This window comes from Salvelinus sp. IW2-2015, unplaced genomic scaffold (assembly GCF_002910315.2).
Source record: "Salvelinus sp. IW2-2015 unplaced genomic scaffold, ASM291031v2 Un_scaffold1614, whole genome shotgun sequence".
NCBI lineage: Eukaryota > Metazoa > Chordata > Actinopteri > Salmoniformes > Salmonidae > Salvelinus > Salvelinus sp. IW2-2015.
In genome coordinates, this window is record NW_019943033.1 from 30,113 (window position 1) to 41,217 (window position 11,105).

An 11,105-nucleotide genomic window follows, 5' to 3' on the forward strand; every position below is an offset into this window, starting at 1 on the left:
CAGACAGAGCAGGGGAACGGGTGGCTGGTGTGGAGCCTGTCTCTTATACACATCTAGATGTGTATAAGAGACAGGGTAGCATAGTGGTTAGAGCTTTGGGCCAGAAACGTTGCTCGATCGAATCCCCGAGCTGACAAGGTAAAAATCTGTCGTAGGCAGTTAACCCACTGTTCCTAGGCCGTCATTGTAAATAAGAATTTGTTCTTGTCTGACTTGCTTCGTTAAATAAAGGTTAAATAAAAATACAATAAAAACATGAAATCAGTTGAAATACACTAAACATGGAAAGGACAGGGATGTATAGATTGAGTGGGTATTTAGACAGTCATAGGCCCTGGTCACAGGCCTCTCCTGTCCCTACCCACCAAAACACACACTGGGTTACAGGGTATTCTGTATTGTCATCACTCAGTATAGGCTACAGTATGTGGCTTAAGGTAACTTGTTTATAGACAGACAGACACATGCACTACTGTTGACAGTCTGGATGTTGGTAAACACTCTCAGGCTCTCTGTCTGCTTCTGTGAAGCTAAAGGAGAAACAGAAGAGGAGAGAAAACCTGAGCTTTGATATTTCCCCATCTTAGCCACCGGCGTCTACAGTTACCATGGCAACGCCAACCCAGCAAAATCCTCCCTCCCGGCTGGAGCGTTCACCAGTCTACCCTGAGGAGCCCTCCGTTGAAACATTTAATAAGGATCCTCTCCATCAATAGAGCATTAACTAATAATCAATGGATCAATTCCAACCAATCACATCTCTCTCTCTGAGATGCAGTCATTTCTGACCCCGACCGCACCGATGAGGTCAGCGACAGCTACGTTGCCGTGAACCATTAATTGGTGGGGTCGATTCGATAGACCAGAATTGGAGGATCCTCCATCATCTTTTAAATCCCCAGTTTGGGAACATTTAGGCTTCCCAGTGGATTACAGGGGTGATGGATAGAGTTGTGGATAAAACGGTAACACTAAGTCGCCACGCTCAACGAGAATAGCCTATGTAGCTAACAACACTTCAAATATGTTGACACATTTACGGCAACACCAGTGGGCCCCAGTATACCAGAATAAGATGGAAACGCAAAGAAACTACACAACATCGTCTTCCCTCTGCATTCAAGTAGCCCTTGGCAGCTGATTCTGAACAAGCCAAATAAATTATAAGAGCGATAGGTAGGCTATGTTTATATATTTTTTTTTACAGTCTTTGGTTTATACCCGTGGGTATGCATCTATTTCCGGTGGTTTAGAATAGGGGGTTTTAACTCCTCGTGAAAGTGCTCGAGCCAGGTACGAACTTCCCACTTGCACCCATTTCAGCAAACAGGTTGTACCCGCTCTATATAGACAAACCAAAGCTGAAGTTTTCAATGAATTGGTCAATGCACCCTGTGTTGAGCTTATAGTGACAGCCCATCACATTACCCCGGAGTGGGAGATGTACCGCGCTACAAACACGCATCTGACACTGAAGAAGGCAGTGTCACGGTGCGTTCATAACCAAGTGGGAATTTACCACATACAACTGGGAATAATCCACTTGAACGGAGTAATTACTAGTGGGAAACTGGTCTATCATCCTGAGAATCCACTTCTCCCACATGGTGACCTCTGACGTCACCTACTAAGGAAATTACCTCTATAACAGCATTTTCGGCAGTTAAATGCAACAACAAAACATTATTTATAAAAAGCAATCTATTAGTGTGGTTTTTTAACTATAATTTGTTTACAAGCGTGATAGTTGACACAGCTTGTTGGTCATTAACTAATCCTCGTTTCTCAACGAGTTCAAATCACATGAGTGCATCCAACTGGTATTTACGACTTCACATCTGGTAAATACACACCTTCCACATGGTTACAAATGCAACATCTGTGTGGAAACTTGAGGCCCAACATATCAATCCGGTCATTTACCCTCTGTATAGAAACCGAATCGTGACCACAAAAATGCAATACCTACCGAACCATAAATTTGGTGAACCATTATACCTCTAATTATTACTAAGGCGCATGGATTACTTCTGCATACTTAACATGGAAATGAGCCCCATTATGAGCAGCTTCACTAATTCACAGCCACACTATATAACCACCACTGTCCTTATAATCGAATTAATTATGATCTAAAAGGCTAAACTGATCCTAGATCAGCACTTCTACTCTGAGACGCTTGGATACGGGCACTGGTCTCTGTCTCGTCCAGTGTTTATCAGACACACAGAGAGGAGGGCAGCTGAGAGGAGAGGGGAGGCGCTACCTTGGTGAATGAGGGAGTGCAGGTCCAGCTCCTTCCTGCGTTTGAAGGCCTCTCCACAGACAGAGCAGGGGAACGGGTGGCTGGTGTGGAGCAGTCTGATGGACAGAACACAATGAACGGAAGAGAAAAGGGAAAGAAGTGTAAACAACAACTAATGTTAGTAATACACTACTGAATAAATTACAACAAAAAAATAACACTAAATGTTTTGGGGGTTTTTCAGAGCAGAAAATGAAAAAAAGAGAGAGATAAAAACAAAAAGCTATAAAAAACGAGGGCTATAATACAGTACTGCAATGAGCAATATGTTTTTCTTGGAAGCTGAGAAAGAAATAAAGCTGTGAGGAAAAGGGACAAAAGGAGCACCATCATCAACAATATGTGCAGCAGCTCACTGGTACTAATAACACTGCAGTGTGTCATTTGTAGATGCATGTAAGCCACGCTTCAAGGGCCCACTGTAATCCTCATCCACACAGAGGAGGAATAACACACACAACCACATGCTGGCTATCACCTTAGTGTCACAGTATTAGGATTACCTCCAGACCTGAGTGCTTAACCGTGTTGTTAAGCCTTTTAAGGTTCAATACGGAGTCATTAGGTGTGTCATATAATACAATGGCTGCAGATAAATGGGTATTTTCAGTGTGTGATGAGATATGAGAGCCTATGTTTATCCATTCCATAATGGCAGGATATAGCCCGGGGGAAGGAGAGGAAGGAGAACACCTGGGATGTATTTAACTGGCTGGATCAGTGTTGTGTTTGATCACTACTGCAGTGTTTCCCAGCCCTGGTCCTCCAGTACCCCCAACAGTACACAGCTTCGTTGTAGCCCTTGACAAACACACCTTATTCAACTCTTTGAAGGCTTGATGATTAGTTGACAAGTTGAATCAGGTGTGTTTGTCCAGGGCTACAATAAAAATGTGTACTGTTGGGGGTACTGGAGGACCAGGGTTGGGAAACACTGCAGTAGTGGATATCAGGGTGGTGGAAGAGTTCACCTAAACACATTGCTTCAGCAGTGGAGGTATTCAACTCTTAACTACAGTCCTGCAGTGTCAAGGTTTTATTCTAGCCCAGCATTAAAACCCTCAGATTCCTCTAATCAACCCTGGCTAGCAGGTGTTTTAGTGCTCGCCACTAGCCAATGCATTACAAGCAGCTGAGTCAATGTCCTTGGTAATGATAATGTTCGTCACACTGTCCTAGATGGTCAGTGTGGGCATCAGGCCAGCTAAAGAAATAATGATTATGAATCACTGAAAATACATTGTGTTCTACGTATAATTTATGACTGATGATAATGGATTTGTAAAGTACTTAACCCCATCGTTTAATATTAGATGGTAAACATAGTGTGTGTGCTGTGGACCACTTACAGCCCTATATAAAACTGTCTGGTCGATCATCCCTCTGCACAGGCCTGACAATAGGAATCAATATTTTAGGCCAAGATGACCCTGAGAATTTAAGCTTCAGTCCAGGTCATCTCTACACCCCCCAATGTTCGCTAATGAGAGGGGGTGTAGGGATACGGACTGTACCCTGCAGAGACGCTGGGACTTCCTGCTTCGCCCCAACTACACATTGATAAGCAGTTCAAGGGTAACGTTTCATTCACTCCCTGATCACGCCCTCCTATTGATCCCCGGATCATTTCTCCTGCCTCACCTCCTCCCTCCCCGCATCCCCCACCTCTAGTTCCTCAGCCTGTCTGTCTCCATCGCTTTGTCATCCTTCCCCTTATCGTTATCATCTTAATTTACCGCCGCCCGCCTGCCAATCATCGCTGGCGAGGGCTCAAGGGCAATGAGGTATCTGTTAACAACTCTGTCTAAATCCCCTCACTGTGTAGGAACAGGGTCCGGCCTGTGTAGGAACAGGGTCTGGCCTGTGTTTGGGTTATGTGTAGCACATCTCCTGTTCTCAGTCCAGTCTTATGCTCTACTGTCACTGTAAATACAGTACCGTCGTGTGTTTGTTTCTCCCTGTAAAACAAGCAGGGTCCAATCAAGGTAACTTACACATTGAAATGCGTCCCCTGTGTTCCTTKTCTAATCTAGTTCTGTGAAACAGGCCTTTGGGGTTGATTTCAATCTGTACATTTAATTGAGTCACAGCCCAGTCACACCCGTACCTGTGCTCCTGCAGCTGTTGGTCAGTCTGGAAGCGAGCAGTGCAGTTGGGACAGGCGAACAGCTGGCTTTCTCCATCCTCCCCCTCTGGTGTCCTCTTCTGCAGGGATGTCATTGACACAGCACAACATCAGGGGAGAGAACTAACAGCCTGTCTCAATGTTAACGTAGAGACAAATAGCATTCCTGAATTTCTCCGATCCTAGAGAGCCTCAGTGTGTAAAGATATTTGTTCCAGCCCAGCATCAACACACCYGATTGGGCTGGAGCAAAACCCTRTTCACRCTGTGGCTCTCCAGGACTGTCTGTGGTGTGTTCAGAGATGTTCTCAGGGGATTGTAAGACATTCTAAAAACAATCAGGTAATCCARGGCTGTGTCCCAAATGGCTCCGCATTCCCTAYATATTGAACTACTTTTGACCAGAGCCCGATGGGGACCAGAGCCCGATGGGGACCMGATGGGCCCTGGTCAAAAGTAGTGCGCCACATAGGGAATAGTGTACTATAGGGTGCAGTGACTCCCCCCRWGYCTGACCTTCCATCGGGACCTGCGGCGGCGGGATTTGGGCTGGCTGTGGGTGAGGCCGTGCCTCTTCAAGACGCCCGGCTGGGAGAAGCGYTTGCCACACACGGAGCAGGGGAAAGGTTTGGTGCCCATGTGGGTCAAGCTGTGGCGCAGCAGGTTGGGAGAGGACGCAAACGACTTCTGACACACCTGAATTAACCAAGAAGAAGAACGAGGATGAATTTGATTGACAGAAGCCCAGTACAACATAGCTATTTCACATAGCACAAGAGCACTAAGATTGTCACATAGATTAAACAGAAAAATAAACATTAAGTATATAATAGGAAGCTACTCCTAACTAACTCCTGCTACTTGTTGATACACAACTAGTTTCAGTCATTAACATCAATATTTCACAGCATTTTCAATAGAACACATGTCCAGTCTAGCAGTACCTTGCAGGTGAAGAGCTTCTCTCCGGTGTGGCTGAAGACGTGAGCGCGGAGGAACCCCCTGCGTGTGAAGGTCTGGCCACAGTGGGGGCAGACGTGGGGGAGAGGGGTGCGKGACCAGTCCTGCATCAGCTTGGCTGGAGGRGGGARGTTGGTGTCYGGTTGTTCCCCCACTACAGTCTTCTCATCCTGCTCTTCCTTAAGGATGACTGGATTCACCTCTTTACCTTGGTCTTTGTTCTCTRCCCAATGAGGAGAGAGCATGGTCAGAAACTAGCGACGTTCTGTCAAAATAACCTTAAACAATAGTGAAACTTAGCAATATTCAGTATGGATTGGAATCAGTTATGATTCCAGGCACCCTTACAGCAGAGTTAAGTCTTCCCATTGAGTTGAACCCAGCTGCCATTGGGTTGAACCCAGCTGCCATTGGGTTGAACCCAGCTGCCATTGGGTTGAACCTACCTTTGAGATCGTTGATGCTGCGTATCCTGATAGCAGGTATTTTTGCCGGTGAGCCTGACGCAGCACTGGACGAGGCGGCAGGGGGGGACAGCATCCTCTTGGGGGCGCGGGGGCTTCCCTGGGGGGCCGCGGCTGCTCCTGCCCCAGTCCCTGGTTCCCCACGGTGCTGGCGTCGGTGGTAAAGGTACTGGGTGGTGTTCATGAAGCTCTGGTTACACTGGGAACAGTGGTGGAGGGGCTCGTTCAGGCCGTGCTTGTCCCTACGGTGGGCACTGAGCTCTGGCTCTTTACTGAAGCTGGCTCCACACTGGGCACACAGGAAACTCTGGCCCTGGACCACCTTGGGCACCTGAACCRGAGCACAGGTAGAGACAGTGGAAGTAGAGGGGGTTCCATCCTGGTTCTGCTCCTCAGTTCCATTGTTCTGGGAATCCACCACCCCCACAGTCTCCTCTTTAGACTCTTCCACCATCTCTTCCACCACCTCTTGCTGCAGTGTTACTATTTTGTAATACTGGWAATCTGCATCCTGCATCTGTCCTCCCTGGGCCTGGGTTTGTGTGACCCCCTCCTTGSCTTTCTCCTTGTGCTGCTTGCGGTGGTAGAGGAAGAGRGTGGTGTTGAGGAAGCTCTCCCCACACACGGTGCAGTGGTGCAGGGCTTCCTTGAGGCCATGCTGGGCCTTACGGTGGGTCACCAGCTCAGACACCATGCCAAAGCTGGAGCCACAGTCCACACACAGCAGGCTGGACGGGGGCTTGAGCTTCTTGGCTGCCTTCATCCTGTAGTAGTAAGACGTCTGCTCCTCCCCAGGGTTATCGGCTGGGGGGTCCTGGGAGGGAACGGGGTCTGGGGGGTCCTGGGAGAGAGCGGGGTCTGGGGGGTCCTGGGAGGGAGCACTGTCTTGGGGGTCCTGGGAGGGAGCGCGGTCTGGGGGGTCCTGGGAGGGAGCGGGGTCTGGGGGGTCCTGGGAGGGAGCGGGGTCAGGGATGGACTGTCTGTCTGCTGCAGACTGGGCCTCTGTAGATGAATGAGCTGCCTGAGCCTGGATCTCAGAGGCTTTAGATCCATTGGATTCCCCTACGCTCTCTGTTTCTGGTTCTTCCTCTCCTCCTTCCTGCCCTCTGTTGGTTGTGTTTGGCAGATACATGTGATCCAGGTTGGCTGATGTGTCCTCTGCACTCATCCCATCCTCCTCTTTCTCTGCTGGCAGCTCAGACTTCACTACATCCTGCTGTTGCTGGGTTTGTTGTGCCCTCTCCTGAGTCCTTACTCTCCCTCTACCCCTTCCTCTCCCTCTACCCCTTCCTCTCCCTCTACCCCTTCCTCTCCCTCTACCCCTTCCTCTGCCCCCTCCTCCTTCTTGGTCATCCAGTGAGTTTGGTTCATACAGTTCATCTGGACCCAGGTCCACCTCCACTTCAGCCTGACCCTGCTTCCCCCCTCCCTCTGGGGCCAGTTCTGATCCATATCCAGAGCCGGTCTCTTCTGGTCCTGGTTGTGGTTGGGTGGGTCCTGCCTTGGTCTGCAGACACTGACCATGTTTGCGGTGCTGCTGCCAAAGGATCAGAGAGTGGAACAGGGCGTCACAGTCGCCACACTGGTACAGGATCTTAGGCGTGTCTCCTGAGGAGGGCTTCTTTGGGCTAGCCATGGCCAGACCTGGTGCACCAGAGCTGAGCAGCAGAGACGAGAAACTGGCCTTGGTCTGAGGGGCAGGCGATGGAGCAATGGGCTCGGTATACACCTGTTGCTGGAGAGAGAGAAAGAAAAAGAGAATGTGAGAAAAGAAGACAAAACAGAAGCTGACCAGTCTGGACAATAATGAGTGAACGAAAACGTCAATATGTTTTGGTGTCAAATTGAAAGAACTCGTTTCCATGGCAGTACTGGATAGCAATACCATCACAGACAACCAGGTATCTTAGCAGTTATAGGGTTGGGCCAGTAACAGAAATGTCGCTGGTTTGAATACCCGAGCCGACAAGGTAAAAAGACTAATTTGRGTGCCATACTACTATGGCTGACCCTGTAAAAGAACACATTTCTCTGGACCTACGTGGTGTGTGACAATATTTTTGTTGTTGAAAAAGTCCATAGTCAATTGAAACAGGAACAGTGTTTTTGTCAGGCAGATGAGGGATGACAATAGAGGAATATAGTAATAGAGTATTCAGAGGACAGAGGGGTCAATGAGAGCAGACAGAGCAGTCTTTAGATCAACAGAGCCGGGGAGGGAGGGTTTCTCTGAGGGGAGGGGAAGGACTGAGGGGCAGGGCGATGATAAATATCACAGGCCTATCAGTTGAGTTCAGAGGGTCAGTCTGTGGCGTTTGAGAACTGTTCGTTGATCCATTAGGATAAGAACCATCAAGGTTAATGATGTGTTCATTCAGGAGTGTCTTCATTCAAGCAGAGGCACCACTGTGGCTCATTCTGTTATTAGTAGCCTAGACTGAGTACTACCAGCTTGTTTCTGCTTTTGGCAATTTGTTGGAGTCATTGTTAGAATTGAAGAATGCAGAAACATATTTAGTATCGTATGTAGAAACAGATTGCTATTATGGATATAGTTAAATCTCCATAGTCATAGTAAATACTTTTTGGTTGCTTGTTTTGATGCCGCAAACGAACTAAATCACCATTACAAGACTATTTATTTAGTTTCAGAGTAAGTACTCACAACTCAGCGTTTTAGCTCAGTAAGGGAGCTGAGTTATAAAACCAGACTATGTAACTTGAACTGCCGCTGACACAGTAATCGCAAAAACGATTACTGCGGACCACCCGGAGCTCTTGAAATAGTGTCATGTATGTGTGTATTAATATGTTCTTGATGAGAGAGCATTTTCAATGTGACGTTGGTGGTTGAGTCACTGTCTCCTAGAAGGACTTGAGACAGGAAACTGTGTCTACATCCCAAATAGCATCCTATTCCTTATAGTTCTCTACTTTTGACCAGGGCCCATAGGCCTGTTTGGTCAGTGAGCCTGGCTAGTGTGTATAGAGGTATATACCATATAATGAATTGATTTAATTACCGATTCCAGAACTGGACTTCAACTTGGGAAATGCACTAAAATATTACACATGGGTCAACATGTAATTAAAGTAACTGAGGGAGCACACCATTTTGCTGAAGTTTCTTTTTAATAACACTTAATCTTTTCCCTCTTGGTAAGCAAGATGGGTAATAGGAATGTAATTAAATACATACATATTACAAAGTGGTTCTACCTCTGTTCATTTTCCATCTTCCTTTGTAATGCTAAAAAGCAAAGCTTCTAACTTCCTACTAGGCCTCTTCCATGGCATTACAGTTCTCTGGATCTGAACAAGTCAAGTTAAAAAACGTTTGGTATAATAGCAGCCTACATTCATTTGAAATGTAAACACCCCGTTTTATAGCAATGTCGCTTTTAATGTTACACAGAAATTCTGATAATCTAGCTAATGAAGTCTGAATGGTAGTAATAAGGCAGCTGACGGCAGAGCAGGGGCCAGAATGCCATAAGGCACTTAGGTTTTTAGTGTTTCCACAGCTGATTCATCTGTGAGGATGCCAATGAGCCATCCATCAGGAGGGGTGGAGCTGACTGATTCATCTTTCACGTTCCTTTTCTCTCCCCACTGGCAACTCAAGATGTAATCTGCCTGTCACTCATGACACCATGCTTTATGGTTCTGAGCTTGAGGAGACCGTCACCATGGGAGGCTGGGGACACGTTTCGGAGAGTGACGCTGGTAAGCGTCACTCACGGTCGACGACTGACCGTTTTAAACCTCCGAGCATACTGTAGCTGTCATTACGAGGTAGCGATACAGTGAGAACAAGGACAGTGTCGTTCCCTCAAATTACATAGTAACAGAAAAAGTATCTGTACATTGAAATATTATAACTCAATATTTGATGTAGAAAGTAATGTAATCCGGCATCTTATTTTATTTCTATTATCTATTATTGAATATTGTATTGTTATTTTTATCCCCCAAAAATAAACAAAACAAAAAACAAGGACAGTGCTGGTCATCTAATTTCCTATTATGACTCAACAAACAAGTGAACTGAAAATTCCTGGTTATGTATGTCTTAACGGAGGATCTAATTCATTTTGTACTGGGTAGAATGCAGTGCAGTTTTGTAGGCTACAGCGCTTATCAGAGTCCAAAACATGTACGCGTCTGCACAGCAGTGTTCTAGACTATTGGAACGTTGGCTTTCATTTTTGAATTCTCAGCGCGGCTCAAGCTATTTTTCCAACTGTCACCACATACAAACTGGAGCCTCGTTGGTTGGGAATTTTGAAGGAGCACAGTCGGGTTGTGCCTCCCCCACAGACGGACCGCCGGACTATCACGGCTCTGCGCGTGTGGACTTGGAATTATGCTTCAGCCTCACAAGGCTCTCCAATTCACATGGGAGGCCTTGAGCACAACAATGGCGACACTATGAAATGTACACTCTATTGCATTAATAAATTGTAATATAACAATAACAATAATATATTCCATTTAGCAGACGCTTTTATCCAGAACCATTTAGCCTAGATGTGCAAAAGATGAGAGAAGTTTAATAAAAAGTTATTGTTTATCAATGTTCTAGACCTAGCCTATTTAGTTTAAATGTCCATGGAGTTTGAAGCTTCCACTATTACCTGAGTCTGTAGGAAGGGGATGGAGACGGGGGTGGGGCCCCCACTCCCCACGTTCTCTGTGGTGCAGGTCAGCTGGTGGGCCAGCACCTCCTCCAGGGTGTCAAACTCTTGGTAGCAGGGGAAGCACATGTACACAGAGGCACTATCCATCGCCATACCTGCCACAGGGAGAGAGAGGAGATCTAGACCAAAACAGTGCATTACTGATCATATTCAATTCAGGTTGGGTGGTCTGTTTTATGTCTGCAAGCAACACATGCAGTCAATTATTAGCCTACAATATAGCCTAACTAATATGTTATTAACATAACCTAAATGTAGCCTATCCCCCCCAACCATACACAGAGCTGATGCATCTAAATAGCATTATCTTTATTTGGAGACCGATTGAGAATGTGTTGTATTACCCCATGTATAAATGCTGGCAAATCCTCATTTAAAATGGGAACGATGTAAAAAATTTGATAGACGTTATGTTGTAAACATTGCCCTCTACTGATGGAAATTAGTATCTCATATGTTCCTGAATTTGGTCAGACAGAATTTGAATTTCAGACAAAATGGCAGTAGGTAATTATATTTGTCCACGCTGGTGCTCCTAAAAGTAGAGAATG

General features: G+C 46.4%; 1 pseudogene; it reads right to left on the reverse strand.

Annotated features, from left to right (window-relative positions):
• LOC112071431 (zinc finger protein 585A-like) overlaps nt 1-10,832 on the reverse strand; it is a 19,640-nt pseudogene extending 8,808 nt beyond the window's left edge.
• Nucleotides 10,833-11,105: the final 273 nt, after the last annotated feature.